This window comes from Lampris incognitus, chromosome 16 (genome assembly GCF_029633865.1).
Source record: "Lampris incognitus isolate fLamInc1 chromosome 16, fLamInc1.hap2, whole genome shotgun sequence".
Classification (NCBI taxonomy): Eukaryota; Metazoa; Chordata; class Actinopteri; order Lampriformes; family Lampridae; genus Lampris; species Lampris incognitus.
The window spans coordinates 8198424-8213357 of NC_079226.1; positions in this window are offsets into that span (position 1 = coordinate 8198424).

Consider the following 14934-nt stretch of genomic DNA (forward strand, 5'->3'; position numbering starts at 1 on the left):
GTGTGCCAGATAATAGGTAAAATAAGGAATAGACAAGATAACACTGATTAAATCTCGTTAGAGTGATGCCGGGCGGTTATCTTCTAAATCCTTCGCAACACATTGATGAGTTACCTTTCTTAGAGGCAACTTGAACACATTCCTGAGTAGAGCCAGCATTTCATTTTTCTATTGTAATAAAACAAATAGAACATGATTCACAGTAAAATCGAACCGATAATGGGTGAACTGGTAGATGAAGATGGCGGCGCGAATCCATGTTTGCAGCGGCCTCACCCAGTACCGTCCATGCAGGGTCTTCGTCCATGTCTGCGTTTAAGTTCTGTCTTCGTTTGATGGCTGGGAGAGCTGGTGCTGGATCGGCTGGTAGAGCTGGGTCTGCTGCACCCTGTGGGCTCAGGGACCACGGCCCTGCCTGGAGCTGCAACCGAGAAGGTAACACCGAGGGCGGTCTGACAGGACGCGGAAGCGGGCTAGGCTAAGCTAACTGCTAGCCCATGCAGACCGGCAGTTCGATAACACCGAGGGCGGTCTGACAGGACGCAGAAGCGGGGCAGGCTAAGCTAACTGCTAGCCCACGCAGACCGGCAGTTCCGATAACACCGAGGGCGGTCTGACAGGATGCGGAAGCGGGGCAGGCTAAGCTAACTGCTAGCCCATGCAGACCGGCAGTTCCGATAACACCAAGGGCGGTCTGACAGGACGCAGAAGCGGGCAGGCTAAGCTAACTGCTAGCCCATGGAGGCCGGCAGTTCCGATAACACTGAGGTCGGTCTGACGGCATTTTGGCCTCATCTGGCGTTGACTGGTGTTTTTTGGTGTCGTTGTGTGGAGTGCGGGAGGTGTGCCAAGGGTGTCTGGCTGGGAGAGCTGGCGTTGGATCGGCTGGGGGGGCCTGGTCTGCTGCATCCGGTGGGCCCAAGGACCACGGCCCCTGCCTGGAGCTGTGCCCAAGGAGGAAAAGCTGAGGGCGGTCTGACAGGACGCGGAAGCGGGGCAGGCTAAGCTAACTGCTAGCCCATGCAGACTAGCAGTTCCGATAACACCGAGGGCGGTCTGACAGGACGCAGAAGCGGGGCAGGCTAAGCTAACTGCTAGCCCATGCAGACCGGCAGTTCCAACAGTCATCCTGGCTGGCGTTCGTTCCCATGGACAGTGATTTATTTCTTTCTCTTTTTAGTTTGGGTATATGTGTTAGTTTGGATAAATGTGTGTAGTTCTTGGATATGTGTTTTTGTTTTTGTGTTCCACTGCGGCGGGCTGGGGGAAATGATATTTCGTTTAACAAATTTAAATAAAGTTTAAATAAATAAGTTTAAATAAAGTGTTCCTGATTCCCGAAGCGCTGATAAATACAAGTAGAATTGGGTTACAGTAGTAAAAAAACGCCGTTAAAATGTTTTGGTTTTAAATGTGCGCTTAAAAGTCTCTGCTGAAGTGCTTCCTCGGTTTGGATGGAAGACCATGCGACAGTTTAACAGCACATATACACAGGAAGTGAAGTAAAAAGAAAAGGAGGGCTCAGACATGAAGGAGAGACCAAAGCGGAGCAGGAGACGGAGAGATGCGACGCGTACGCTGCACCGTACTAAGGCGGATGAAGGTAGAGAGAGGGACACCCAGAGCCAAGAGAGCGAGGGTCAAGAAAAAGAAGGGAGAGGCCCGACTCCGAAGACGGGAGTAAACGGAGAGAAGGAAGGAGGGCGGAAGAGAAGGGGGCGGCAGCCTCAGCAGGAGAGTCAGTGAATTAGAAAGACTAATAGGATTATGGGGCTCCCAAAAAAAGTGGGGGTGAACGCACGGCACAATTTGTGTGTGTGTGTGTGCAGGGCCTCAGCTAAGAGCTGAATTACAGGGGGGGACTGTATACACAATTCCTGCACACACACACACGCATGCATGCACACACACACACACAGCGTGTACATACATTCCCCCACATATAAGCCACGTGTTTGGAAAGTACTAGCGAGTACTTAACGGGCCGGCTCTTTGTAAACTTTCCGTACAGTCAAGAGTCCAATTTCAACCGAGCAAAGGCTTTGGCTCCAACAACAGACTTCTCTTCAGTGCCTCGTAAACAGCCGACATCGTGTACGTGTGTGTGTGCGCACTTTGTTGCTCAGTCGTTCTGCTAGACACACTTACAGTCTGCAGGAAACCTTGTTTAATACATTTATTGCAGGATTAAGCCCCGAAACTGGCACGCTTTTAACTCTGGCACAGTAACACGGCGTTATGCAGAGGTTTCTTTTTTCATTCAGCCCCTCGGTTCTAATGGACTTGCAGTAAGCATTAACAAAAGGTCAGCTTTTGACATTATAAAAAAAAAAAAAAAAAAACCTTAATTGTCTTCGAGAGTTCAAGCAATTACTGAGTGAAAATGATTCCCGTGCGCAAGGAGGTGTAGCGTTACTGGATTGTGTTGACCAATCCACAATGAGGATTAAATTGTGCTTTTTTTTTTCTTCCTTTTTTGGATAGTTTCTGCTACCCCGCACTTATTCTGAAAGCGCTTACCGTCGCCGTTAATGGGGCTCTGCACCTCGGCACGAGGACGCGACGTCTCCGACCTCACGCCTCCTACATCCGGTGCGTTTCCTGTGGAGACGCTTTTACCCACCAGATATTCGGTGTGTAGTTGAATAAGCAGCAAATGCTCATTATTTAACGATCCTGTGTGGATTGTTCACAAACGCAGCATTCCCCTTGTCAGGCTTCAGGCATGGCCCGGCCCGGCCCGGCCCGGGCGGGAATTCACTATTATCGTCTATCGTCTTGCACCGGTGTCAGATTGGGAGGAAATTTGGACATCGACGTACCGTGAAATCCATTTCTGTAGTCTAAATGAAAGACAACCAGAATCTGGGACCTAAACCACCTTAGAAGATGAGGTGTGACATATTCAACAGAGTATAATGCGGTGACATGTCGGCTCGCACCGCCGCCTAGAAGTGATCAGGTCAAACGAGACGAGGCGCGTCAACGTTAAAGCGGGCCACCCGGCCCACGGCTCTGACCTTCCCGTGGGTCGCGACCCGTAGTTTGAGAACCGCCATCGCAGAGGATTAATCGCTCTTGCATATGCCGCCTTGTTTTGTTTTCCTCATTTCCTCCTCCTTTTCCTGTGTGATGCAGCCGCCGCTCCCCCGAGTGGACCCCGGGACCGAAAGGGAAGGGGGGGGGGGTTGGGGGGGGGGGAGTAGAGAGATAGGTGGAGATAGGAAGAAGGGGAATGAGATGCAGATGCCACTGGAGGGGATGAGAGGGAAGAGGGGGATTGAAGGGTGATGAATGAGGCGGAGTGAGAATATTGAGAGTGAGGCTGAGTGACAGAGAAAGGAGATAGAGAGACTATCACGAAGTGAGAGAGGAGGGATGAGAGCCGAGGGGAGCGATAGAAGGATGAACCAACTAGAGAGGGTGAGAGAGAGGTGGTCAGAGAGAGAGAGAGAGAGAGAGAGAGAGAGAGAGCGAGAGCGCCTGGTCACAACCAAGCCACTAATAACCCTCTCTCCATAACCCAACTCTGCCCTTCCGTGTTAACATACTGTGAACCGAACACAAGTGACAAAATCAATCCATCACGGGCAGCCGCCGACCGACACAGAAAGGGACAGAGGAGCTAACAGAAATTGATGACATCCCCGCTCGAATTTTACACCGTTTCGGCCATGGCGGCGATTGAAACAGACAGAGATTTATAGTCCAGCCGGGGACCGCGGCTATCCTTGATTGCCTCTTCTCCCTCCCCCCTCCCCCCTCCCCCCGCCCTCCTCTCTCTCCTTCTTGTCTCCCCATCACGGGGCCCCCTTTTTTGCATATTTATCCCCAAGCTCATCAGGATGGCGTGGGACGCGTCGGAGTGACAATCTTATTTCACCTACGGATGCAGTCGGTGTGTGTGTGTGTGTGTGGGGGGGGGGGGTGGGGGCAGATAGGATGGGGGGTGGAGACGGGTGGATGCATCCCACGCCTTGGATGAAAGAACGACTACCTGCCATCCCCGCTTTGAACGCCCTAATCTCGCTGTGCGTGCCTTACATGTTGTCTGGCATCCGATTGTGGAATTACAACTTTACCGCTTGGACTCGCTTTTTCTGGTGTTTTAAAGGATAATTCAGTTTTGTTTTTAACGCCAGTTTGTTTTTGTGTTTTTGTACAAGCTGGGTCCTATTTTAGCAGTTTTTGCTATCGTGCATATCGGTTATGATATTTGTCCTTTTGATTTTGAGATTCTGTATTGATCCCTGCAGGGGAACTGCGCTCTGCATCTAACCCATGCTAGCAGCGCCGGGCAGCACCCGGGGGTCCAACTCCAGTTCTTCTTGCCACGCCTCGGTCGGGGACACCGACAGGAGTACCGACCCTAACATGTGGGGGAAACCGGAGCCCCCCCCCGGAGAAAGCCCACCGCGGACACGGGCAGAACACGCAAACGCCACAGAGAGGACGACCCGGGATGACCCCCATTGGACAACCCCGGCGTTCGAACCCAGGACCTTCACGCTGAGGCGACAGAGCTAACCACTGCGCCAACCAAAGTAAAGTATCTCATAAAATAAAGGATCTCAAAAAATGATATTTTATCAATTTAGTCGATGTTGGACAGGGGACCACTGCTGGACTCAGCTTTACACCGGTGTCTTATGGGACAAGTGAACAGGAGTCTTTAAACAACAGACCCCCCCCCCCTAGTGTCTCAATCAGACTGTGTCCATGACTGTCCATCATCTATGACTTCTCCGCGGTGCTGGCCGGCTAGAGTATGGATGGTCACTGCTACCGACGGTAAGTGTAGGCCGCCACATCCTGCAGGGTGAACCAGGAAGTGGACGGTTTAATGACTGGTCACTGTTGGTAACAACCTTTTAATTTCTACTTGCATTCTCACTTCCCAACGTTTGGTTTGGATGATTGGGTTAAATGGGACTTGTTGGGTCGCCTCATAAGACACCGTTGTGAAGCTGAGTCCAGCGGCGGCCCCGGTCCAAAATGAAGCCGGTGAGTAAAATGACATGTATGACGGCAAAGCGGAACACCCAGTGGTTAGCACCGTTGCCTCACAGCAAGAAGGTCCTGGGTTCGACCCCCCCCCCCCCCGGGGTTGTCCGACCTTTGGGGTCATCCCGGGTCGTCCTCTGTGTGGAGTGTGCATATTCTCCCCGTGTCTGTGGCGGGTTTTCCCCAGGTGCTCCGGTTTCCCCCGCCATCAAAAAGACATGCATGTTAGGGCTAACACTCCTGTCTGTGCCCCTGAGCAAGGCACGGTGAGACCAACTGGAGTTGGTCCCCCGGGGCGCTGCACGGCGGCTGCCCACTGCCCCTCGCTACACAGCTAGCATGGGTCAAACGCAGGGAAAGAATTGCCCCACAGGGATTATTAATAAGAGTAGTAAAAAAGAAGAAGAGAAAAGTGCAGAAATAAGACCCTGGTTGTAAAAAAGCGGAGTTACCCTTTAAAGTGACGGTAACGCCCTTGCACTGATACTGGAGGCGACTGGCAGGAGGGTGGAGCGGCTGGAGGAACAGGCCCAAGTGTGATTACAGCCGTCGACGGAGGCCTCGTCTGCGCCGCTGTGGGTCGTCTTTGCTTTTGTGCAGGAGATGAGGAGTTACGCCCCGGAGATCTCTACCGCGTTTGTAAACTGATGTCTTTTGGTTTTATTTTATTTTTATTTTGCGGGGCTCGCTCTGCTCCGAACATAATTTCGTCTATTTGTCCGTGGGTGACTTTGTCGCCTGCCTCCGTCGTTTAGACGGGGGACATTTGGGCGGTGCGGGGGAGGGATGACTCTCCGCTCGGTCATGCTTTGAAGGTTTTACGAGTACTTATGGAAAGTATAAATTTCACGGGCGCAGCGCAGAGCTGCAGCCAAACGGCGCTCGACACCGGCGTGGCAGCAGCGGCCGCGGCAGTTAGTCTGACAGCAAATTGATTGGAATAATTCAAATGTGATGAATAACTTTCATCATGTAACTACATCGTCCGGCGAATGCGCCATTTGTTAGGGGCCCTAGGGTTTATGATGGGTCTGTGCACTGGGAAGAGACCACAGTCTCACCGTCCCCCCCCCCGTCCCCCCCATTCTCAACATATCAAATGCACACATTGCGCCCCACACCTCCACAGGAAATGGAAAAACTGAAGCTGTTAGGGAATTAGAATCCAGTCTCGGCACTCTGGGATTTTTATTTTCCTCTTTTTGCATTTGGATCATGCCATTACAGCTAATGGGACCGGTATCCAAGCTCGGGGTGTGGATAAAAACCATAAATTGTGATTATAATGACTATAACGAGGGACGGTTTTCGACGACACTTGTTTGGACACGGCTCAGGAATCCATTATTCACTCCACCTTACTCCTGACTCCATTAAAGGAAAAGGGTCAAGGGTGCTAAAGAGGGACAAGAGAACCTGTTCACCGCCGTTTTGAGATGTTTTATCGTTCACAGCGGCGCCCGCATCCTGCAGAAACCGCGTCGCTCCGACTTCGAAATACCCAAGCCAAACTGCCCTGACATCACGTTTAATAGATATATATCAATGAAAGTTGTTTCGGCAAATAACAAACTGAACCGTTGGAGCGGAACAGCGGTAGCGGGTCGCGACAGTAATAGTAACTACTTGACAGTCGGGCAATAGGTAATAAATAGTCTGTGACTGAATAATATTTTGCAAAACCAAAAGCAGATACAGGCGGCACGGCAGCGCAGTGATTAGCACGGTCGCCTCACAGGAAGAAGGTCCTGGGTTCGAGCCCCCGGGGTAGTCCAACCTCGGGGGTCGTCCCGGGTCGTCCTCTGTGTGGAGTTTGCATGTTCTCCCCGTGTCTGTGTGGGTTTCCTCCGAGGGCTCCTAGTCCCTAGGTGTAAATGTGTGTGTGTGTGTGTGTGTGTGTGTGTGTGTGTGTGTGTGTGTGTGTGTGTGTGTGTGTGTGTGTGTGTGTGTGTGATGGTCTGGCGGCCTGTCCAGGGTGTCTCCTCCCCGCCTGCCACTCAGTGACTGCTGGGATGGGCTCCAGCATCCCCGCGACCCTGAGTAAGGATAAGTGGTTTGGATAATGGATGAATGAAAAGCAGATGAGCTTCGTGTGCAGGCTATGCCAACAAACATCTGAGGACACAAACGGCGGTACTGTCCTGGTTTTGCTGGGTAAGGCACTGAACGACATGCCAGAAAACAAAAAGACTGGTTTTAACTTAAAAGTCCAAAGGGCACAATCAGATGTGTGATTTCACTGGCCAGCTTTCATTTATATGTAAAAACCGGAGAATCCGGTGTGTGTACCGAAGCTTCTGTCAGCTCTGTTTCACTGTTGAGGGATGTGATAAGTACAATAAAGACTCCATACATCATTACCCATAAGGGAGCACGCGCGCACGCACACACACACACACACACACACACACACGCACACACAGACACACACACACACACACACTAGAAAACAACTGGTTTAATCATTTCAGAGTGTGGACCGGGGGGGGGGGGGGGTGCTTGTCTATGGAGTGTTTTTGCTGCGGCTCAATTTTCTTGCAACTTTTAAGCAATTCTGGCAGGCGGCCGAGTCTTCATTTGATGTGGTACAAAATACTGTGCGAGTCTTCATCAAAGACACGGCAACCTACTGCCGACTGCAGCTTCGCTGAACGTGTGAATCGAGGAATGGATGAACGGCCCCATTGGATGGTCTCAAAATAATCGCAACACTAATGTTTTATCATGTATTATCTGTACATGTGCTCGTGCGTGTGTGTGTGTGCATGCTTGTGCGTGTGTGTGCGTGCATGCTTGTGCATGTGTGTGTGTGCATGCTTGTGCATGTGTGTGTGTGCATGCTTGTGCATGTGTGTGCGTGCATGCTTGTGCATGTGTGTGCGTGCATGCTTGTGCATGTGTGTAGGACGTAAGTCGTCTCGCTGCAGCACCTTGGCATATGCGCATACGGATATACGCTGCACAACGGTAACAGTAGCAACAACAGACCCCTATCAATCGCGGCGGGTGGATTATTACAGTGGTAATATTTACATCTCCTTGACAACCTCATGGAACAACAATGCCTCTGTGGTTCCTCGGTGATGTAGAAGGATTACCATTCTACTGAAGAGAGACAAAGTAAACATGAAGCTGTGGAATGGTGCAAATGCAGCATCCACATCATTACCAGGGTCAAACAGGAGGGGGAATTGACTCTTATTGTCTGTAAAGACAATTACACAGTGGATACTGGGAGGTGGAGGCCAAGTGTGTGTCTGTGTGTGTGTGTGTGTGTGTGCGTGGAGGGGGAATATGTGTGCGGGCACACATGTACAGTAAGTGTGTGTAAAACAAGAACAGTGTGTGAGGAGATACACTTTAAATCTCCCGCATGAACGTTGTCTCATATAGACACACACACACACACACACACACACACACACACACACACACACACACACACACACACAGTGCATTAAGTCAACCCCTGCTATGCCAGCGCCACTCAGACACAGCAGCCTGCCATCACAAGCATCTGCATCCCGTGCAATTTGTCACTGGCCCATCTTTGTGCCGCCATTGGCTGTTGCCAAGCAACCTGTATGTCTCACAGACTATTTCCCATGATAAATTAGCTGGGCTGTTACTATGCCAACAGAATTTGTTACTTAATTAAACTGATTCAGATCGCAATTGGCTGAAGGGGTGAGAGAGAGTGCCATGGTCTCACAGAGAGAGAGAGAGAGAGAGAGAGAGAGAGAGAGAGAAGCCAGGCTGATCCAAGATACACACATGCATGTGCACATGCACACACAATAAACACACACACACACACACGCATGCACAGGGGCCAAGGGAGTGAGATGAGACAGAAAGAGAAGCCACGGTGGAATGACTGTTATTAGATAGGCTTAGATATTGAAATGGTCAGGCTTTGGCGAAGCATGCAGAAGACGACAACAAACACACACACACACACACACTCAACACACAAACAGTTTTCCATCTGGAATTAGCCGCCCTACGCCTTGGGAGATGGTAGATTTTGTTATTTTCTTGTCTTAAGAGAAATGCCCTTTCCCCAACAGGAATTGCCCCCCCCCACCCCCACCCCCACGCACACACACACGTTTCCTTTATATTCAAATGAGCTTGCAGATCAGGCTCGGCCTGAGAGACTGTTTTGATCACGCGATGGCCGGCGCTCCTTCCCCCAAAGGGAGGGACGCTCGCCACAAACCCGGCATCCCCACGGAGAGACACGTGTCCCGTCACGTCACGTTTCAAAAACAAAGGGCTCGCCGGGAAACAGGGCCATCACACCAGATTCACAACTCCCACATCCGTCAGAGAGGCGCCGGTGACGGATGACTAATTTGAAGGGAGGGTGCCATAATGGCGGGAAATGACGGACCACCTTGCCTCAGCTTTCATTGTTTTAAATCTGCCCCCCCCCCCCCGCACACTTTTTCTCCGTACCGCTGCAGTGGCTCGGGGGGCAATTGCATTGTGTACCGTTGCATGCGTCGACATGCCGGCTGCCGTTAGGCTTTGACCGCTAAGCGGAGAAAGAGAGAATGGCAGAACAATTTGAGCGGCGGAGCAGGACCAAACAGTGGGAGCGGGGAGCATGTAATCTCCCTAATTTGGAGCATCACGGCATGGTTGCGGCCCCCGGTATCGGATCCCCGGGTCTCTCCATTTCTCTCTGCCGTACCTATAGCAGTGGGCTGCTCTTATTTCCATAACTTCCTGACAAAACCATTTTGTCCTGCCTGATTGGGCCTATTTGCATTGGACACCTCTTCTGCATATAGATTGATGGGTTTAATCAGCGAATCAGGGAGAGCGCCCAGACATCAATCAATGTCACACCACTCTGTCTTTTCTTTCAGTGGTAGTGGTAGTCGTGGCCCTGTTTCTTTGTGAGGGTTGCTTTTTTTTTTTTTATTTTGTTTTCTTGGCGCTCACTCTCCCATTGCCTCCGTCTCACCGGTTCACTCTCCAAGCCTCTCGGCGTGCTAAGTGCTAAGCTAGCTCTCCTGATTTTCTGCTCACATTTGTCGGGGCCATGCCGGCCCTTTGAGCGAGGGCACACAGAAATACGCACAGACTTCAGAGGAGAGAATAAGAAGTTCCCTCCTCGCTCTCCGTTTAATGCTAATGCTAATCTGAGCGCCTCACCGCAGTGCCGCCGAGCACCGGACATTAAGGCCGTAACGTCCCGTCGATCATTGCCTGTTGTGTTTCCTGTTTTATTTTGAAGCACTCACCAGGCTCTTCGTTTCAGTTCTTACCCCTGGTTTTGAGATCAGCCAGTCCTGTATATACAACACCTGTTCCCCATTTCCTCATTAGCTCCCTAGCATATATATGTTCCCCTGGTTTCCCTGTTCTCCTGCCAGACTGCCTTTGTTCATCCTTCTGAGTTCATCGCTTTCCAGCGTTTAGTCCTACTGCTTGTCTCTATGGGTTTTGACTTTGCGTGTCTTCTGGTTTTTGGATATTTTGCCTATTCCTTTTTTTGGGGGGGGAGGGGGGGGTTTCCACCCTTTTTCCCCCAGTTGTACCCAGCCAAATACCCCACGCTTCCGAGCCATCCCGGTTGCTGCTCCACCCCCTCTGCCGATCCGGGGAGGGCTGCAGACTACCACATGCCTCCTCCGATACATGTGGAGTCACCAGCCGCTTCTTTTCACCTGACAGTGAGGAGTTTCGCCAGGGGGACGTAGCGCGTGGGGGGATCACGCTATTTCCCCCAGTCCCCCCCCCCGAACAGGCGCCCCTATCGACCAGAGGAGGTGCTAGTGCAGCGGCCAGGACACATACCTGCAGACACGGCCAATCGTATCTGTAGGGATGTCTGACCAAGCCCGAGGCAACACGGGGATTCGAACCGGCGATCCCCGTGTCGGTAGGCAACGGAATAGACCACTACACTACCCGGACGCCCTTTTGCCTCTTCCCTGCCTGGTTTTGTTTGTTTGATTTGGGCGGCATATGACCGCCTGGCTTTCCAATAAAGAGTTTGTCTTTTGAACTCCGCCTTGTTTCCCGAGTCTTTCTCTGCTTCGGAGCGTCTGAGCTACCCGGAAACGGTACTTTTTTCTTTCTTTTTTTTGGATTTTGATCTATTTTATTCAACCACGAACGCGTTTTTTTGGCCATCAGAGGCCCATTTTTCTAATTCGCTTTTCTCTTCAATGTGTGTGAGGCGTTAGGCTCGCTGTTTATCTGGCCGGTACACCTCTCGTTTTTGGAGGAACATTCTGAGCACCTGAAATAATAATAATAATAAAAAAAAGAGCAACTCTAAGCAGAAAACGGCCCTACATCACCACTGCGTCCTCTCTGCCGTCCAGTCAGAGCAGTAACGCGGCGGGCGCTCTCGGCTGAACCGTTTACAACAAAGAAAACCCACGGCGACCACCAGGTCCATCAACCGATTGGTTCACCAACTTTCACTTCCAGAGGAGCTAAAGCAAAGTGACTGCCACGTCTCCATGTCTCAAGGAAATAAACACGTTTAACGATAATAAGGAAGTAACGGTAAGTCAGACGGATGGGTTTGTGTAGGCTAATTCACAAAGCTGATGCTGGCGCACAAATGATTGACAGGCGACACTGGCTGCCTGCCTCTCAAAGGCTGAAAAACTCGCCCACTGTGATCAGGATCAGGCGGCTCTCTGAACACGCATCAAGTTAACTTTACTTAAGCTGCCATACAGAAAAACAACCCAAAACGCTTGTAGTCTGTTTGTACCTGGTCTGCAAAAATACAATTTGTACACTGAGCGGACCAAATGCAAGATTAAACACAGTGACGTTTACTGAGAGGAACGTTTCATCACTCATCTAACTAAGTGACCCCTTTCAGTCTCAGCTGACTGCAGGTCAGTCCCCGCCCTTATCAACAGCACAGCTGCATTTGTGAAGTTGCAGTCCCCCCCCGAGAATCGCCACCTTAACGTGGTGGAGGGGTTCGGGTGTCCCGGTGATCCTGGGAGCTGTGTTCTTGGGGGGGGGGGGGGGCAATAGGTCCTAGTAGGGTCTCCCAAGGCAAATTGGTCCAAGGGGAGGGGCCAGACCGAGAGTGATTCTCAAGAAACCAAACGGAAGTACAATAAAGCTGCATAACGACCGAAACCGACGATCGGTTTTATATGCATATAGGCGTGACCATTAGCTAGAGTTACAACGGCCATGTGTACTGTTCACAGAGGACTGGGGAATGTTTGCAATCACAGCATTGTAAGATGGTGACAGATGTACTCTCAGCGACCCTCATCCCCCCCGGTTCAGGGATGGTCGTTCCCTCTTCACACAGACGGCCTCTTTGACTCCCCGTTCAAACCAGCGTTCCTCCCTATCAAGGATGTGCACATCCTTGAAAGAGTGGCCACTGGCCTGTAGATGGTGTAGACTGTGGAGTCCTGGTCTGACGTGTTAGCTCTCCTGTGTTGTGTGTCATCCTCTTGGCCAGCTCTTTAGTTTCCCCAATGTACAAGTCACGGCAATCCTCCTGGCACTTAACAGCGTGTGCTATATGGCTCTGTTTGTGGCGGGGGACCCGAACCTTGGGGTGGACCAACTTCTGGCGCAGCGTGTTTCGGGGTTTGAAATCAACCGGGATGGGGTGTTTGGAAAACACACGTGTCGACTGTTCCGACACTCCCGCCACATACGGAATCGCCGCTGGTTTACACTTAGACAGCTCTTGTCCTTCTCCGCTCTTCGATCGGCTGGTGCAGTTTGGGCGTCTTAAACGCCCAGTTAGGATAACCACACTTAACCGGGGCCTGTTTAATGTGAGGTTTCCCCCCCTCCCCGGCTGCTGTGTCGGTGGGGACGTTGTCAGCTCGTCGGTCCAGCGTCCTGATGACTCCTCGTTTGTGCTCCAGTGGATGATGAGAGTCAAACCTGTGTTGGTTTACAGTAAACATCAACAGTAAAATGTCCCCCATCGCCAGTTGCGATTTCACAGTGTAGGAAGGCTGACCTGTCATTGTTCCCCATCCTCCCTGGTGAACTTGATGTGGTGTCCACAGAGTTCATGTGGTCAGTGAAATGTGGTGCGTCCTGAGATTTAATTTTCACCCAGGTGAGCAGAACTGGCTGTGGCGTCTCAAATTCCTAAATTTTCCTCTTTCCCATCCTTGATGACTTTGGTTTTTTTTACAGTTCCATTTTGCGCAAAGTAATCATAATTTACTTTTCAAAATACGGTAAATACCCACGCGGATATCATATCTGTTATCTTGTGATAAGGACAGGGGATGTATTCTATTTTTGTCGACTGTATCTACCGGTAAAAATGTAGAGCCCTATTGGGAAAAGTAACTGATGCGTTTCCATCAGATCTGTGCAGATGAACAAGGCCTACGTGTCCTACATGTCCGTACTTCAACAGCCAGCAGACAGATGGACCAGCCGAGATGAACAAAACTCATCATGTGATTCAACTCTATTAACGTTGGACTTTCTTATTCAGCCAATGCATTTCCACTGCGATGTATTGCGTTTCTTTTGATCAGTTAAAAAGTTGATGAGCATACCGGCGTCTGGGTGGCGTGGTGGTCTATTCCGTTGCCCACCGACACGGGGATCGCCGGTTCAAATCCCCGTGTTACCTCCGGCTTGGTCGGGCATCCCTACAGGCGCAATTGGCTGTCTCTGCGGGTGGGAAGCCGGACATGGGTGTGTGTCCTGGTCGCTGCACTAGCGCCTCCTCTGTCGGTCGGGGCGCCTGTTCCTTCCACACACTACGTCCCCCTGGGGAAACTCCTCACTGTCAGGTGAAAAGAAGCAGCTGGCGACTCCACATGTATGGGAGGAGGCACGTGGTAGTCTGCAGCCCTCCCCGGGTCGGCAGAGGGGGTGGAGCAGCGACCGGGACAGCTCGGGAAGAGCGGGGTAATTAGCTGGGTACAATTGGGGGGAGAAAAGGGGGGGGGTGTTTATGAGCATACAATCTTTTATGTGAAATTTTGTTCTTTTAGTCGATATTTGCTATTTCCATTATGGATCCATCTATTATCCGAACCGCTTGTCCTGCTCTCAGGGTCGCGGAAATGCTGGAAGCCTTCCCTGCGGATCCATTATCCAATATCTTTTTAATCCAAAATGGCAAATTTAATGTAAAGAACACTTTGATTGAAATGTGAATACTGATGCACAGACACACTGTACATATGCCATAACATACACGCATGCACAAACACTCAATTTCCTTCCCTCTAAAAACACACACACACACACACACACCTCCTTCCCCCAGCACCTAGACCTGTCCGGTGAAATCCGCGGCTCTCCGGGCAGATTAATCAAAGCCTGTGGGTCTTCTCTAATTGGCTGACAATCAGCCCTTCTCTGCCTGTATGCCTGAGCCTGATAGAGGCACTTCATCTCCGCAGCCCGCTGTCTGGCCCACTTCTACCTGAACGCTGACCCTGACACACACCTCCGCATGCTGACCCCGCAGACACTGCTCTCCCTCGGGTGTGAGGTGAGGAAGGGGGGGGGGTCTCTTTTACATGGCTGCATGCTGCATTTGTGTGTGTGTGTGTGTGTGTGTGAGGGAGGTATAGGACATCAGGTCATCAAACATACATGCATGCACATGTATTCACACACTTATGATCAGACAGAAGCGTAGACGCACATATACACATGCACGCCAAACACACACATGTGCATACACACAGCCTCCCCACCCCCCCTACACTGGAATACTCTACTTTATCTCCACCCCATGTATATGCATCAGACAAGTCATGTCTGGGGCTGTGAATGTAAGCTGCAGGGGGGGGGGGGATCCGGGAGCGGGGGACCCTTGTCTGAAGAGGCGGATGTAAGGGGGAGGTGAGCCATTGTGTGCGATAGATGTAAGCATATCAGGCCTAACAATGAGCTACCTAGGCCCAGGCAGGCCCTGGGGACACTGAAGGT